Genomic DNA, 2449 nt, shown 5'->3' with positions numbered 1-2449 from the left:
GGACTAACATAGATTATTAAAAATCTGTTTAACTTTCCCTAGCCAGTTTGACTCAGTGGATAGAGCATCGGCCTGCAGACTGAAGGGTTCTGGGTTTGTTTTTCTTATTTTTATTTTTAAAAATATATTTTATTGATTTTCTACAGAGAGGAAGGGGGAGGGATAGAGAGTTAGAAACATCGATGGGAGAGAAACATCGATCAGCTGCCTCCTGCACACCCCCTACTGGGGAGGTGCCTGCAACTAAGGTACATGCCCGTGACCGGAATCGAACCTGGGACCTTTCAGTCCACAGGCCGACGCTCTATCCACTGAGCGAAGCCGGTTTAGGCTAATTAAACTCTTTTGTTGTTGCTGTTAATCCTCACCCAAGGAAATTTTTCCATTGATTTTTATTTTTTATTTTATTTTATTTTTATTTTTTATTCACAGCAGCTTTATTGGTAATAGCCCAAAATTGGAAGCAACCCAAATATCCACTAACAGCTGAGTGGACAGAAAGCAACTGCAGTATCTCCATACAATGGAATAGCACCCAACAATACAAATGAATAAGCTATTGGTACATGTAACAAGATGGGTTAATCTGAAAACAATTACGATTAATGAAAAAAGCCAGGGCCCCACTCCCCAAGAAGCACCATAATCTAGAAAACGCTTGCTGCTGTTTGCAAATCGCGGGGAAGGGGTTTGAAAGGACTGGGAGGAAGGGCCCTAACGGAGCCCCTTGTGCTTTGCTGGGCACGTTCACTGTCGTGACTCCGGTCATGGCTCCTCAGGCGTGTACACGCGCCGAACATGTCACACTCCTCGTATGTGCAGTCTTTTCATGTCAATCACACGTCGATAGAAAACACACGTATTCGCCCTCTCATCTGCCAGCTATTCTGGTGCTGCCATATCCCTCGCCCCATGATTTAAAGGGGGAGCCCTGAAGCGAGGAATGAGTCCATTCATGTCCAGGTCACACACAGGCATACGGTGCCCTCTTGTCAGCGCTGGTGCAGCGATGGCCATGCCTTCAGCAGCCCCGGGAGGAGCAACCCTCGAACCTTTACTCCGACAGCGGCCGTGGCCACAGGAGATGCAGATGTCTGAAGGTCCTGAGGACTTCTGTACCCTCTCCTCCGACACGGGCATTGTAGACGACCCCTTTATAACAGACACACAACCTCTCGTTTCCAGTCAGCCCGGCGCAGTGGTCTAAGCATTGCTACACAAGCATGACTCGCACCTTGCCCTGCAGGCCTTCCAGGCGCTGACACCTGCCCAGGTTCCTGAACACCGGGGACTGGCTCCCGCAGATCCAGGGGACAGAAGGCCCCCAAACGTGCCGGGGAGGATGGGGCGTCTCCTACGAAAAAGGGACCCAACTCACGGCACTTCCAGAAGCACTGGCGGTTTCTCAGCATGAACTCTGGCCTCCAGAGAGCCTGGACGTCCAGGCCGCAGGATCAGGCACACACACGACCGTCTCAGTCATTTCCCCGCAAGCCTCAGACAGTAATGCAGACCAGGCCCAACTGGACTGAGGTCTGTCCCCTGCCCTCCTGCTGTCCCTTCTCAGGCATATGAAGTTGGTGCCAACAAAGGTCTTCCTCCCTTCGTGTTGGCAGAACCCAGGCTTCTCTCAATCGATGTCCCACCGGGAGCAGGCCCTCCCGGAGTCGGAGTCGCCATGACGCCCCGCAGGCCTGCACTGCAGGGGACGGGAGCGGCAGGGCAGCAGTTCCACTGGTGGGGGATTGGAAGAGGACCAATGCCTTAGCGTCCAGGCTGCTTGAAGGGAAGCCTGTGTGCGAATGCCCAGCAGACTCCTGCTCAGATCCTGTGGCCAGAGCTCGACCACGTCCTCTCAGAACGCGTCAGGGGAAGTGAGGACCTTCCATGGCTCGGAACCCGCGAATCCCCGCCAGGGAATGAGCGCATGTGCAGGGGTCTGCCTTCCCTGAGCTACTGGAGTGATTGACACGCAGGGGGACCCACAGCTGGAGGCAGCGATGGCTTCTGCCAAAGGCACTGACACTGACAAAACCGTTAAGAGCTCTAGGCAGCTCGGAAAGTGCAGCGTCGCTCATGAAGATGCCCAGCTCACGGTGCTCACGGGAGTGTCCCAGGCGGGCGCACGCCTGTATGAGGCTCGCCTGTGGCCGGTGCTCCCTCGGTGCCAGGTGCTCACAGAGCTTCCTCCGGTGTGAGCGCTGAGGACGAACACGGAGAGGCACATACCCCGCATTCACAGGCCCTTCTCCAGTGTGAGCCTCCTGGGGCTACACCAGTCTCAGCGACCCAGCCAAAGGGCCCCCGAAACTGCCGCGGTCGTGAGGCCTCGCGCCAGCGTGAACCTTCCGGTGCCGAGCCAGATGGGAGCTCCTGCTGCAGGCTTTCCCACACGCTGCACTGGTACATGAAGGGCGTTCGGGAGGAGGAGTCTGGCCGGGGCTCTGGG

Source organism: Myotis davidii, unplaced genomic scaffold, assembly GCF_000327345.1.
Source record: "Myotis davidii unplaced genomic scaffold, ASM32734v1 scaffold1006, whole genome shotgun sequence".
NCBI classification, from domain to species: Eukaryota; Metazoa; Chordata; class Mammalia; order Chiroptera; family Vespertilionidae; genus Myotis; species Myotis davidii.
Note: the sequence above shows the minus strand (reverse complement) of the source record.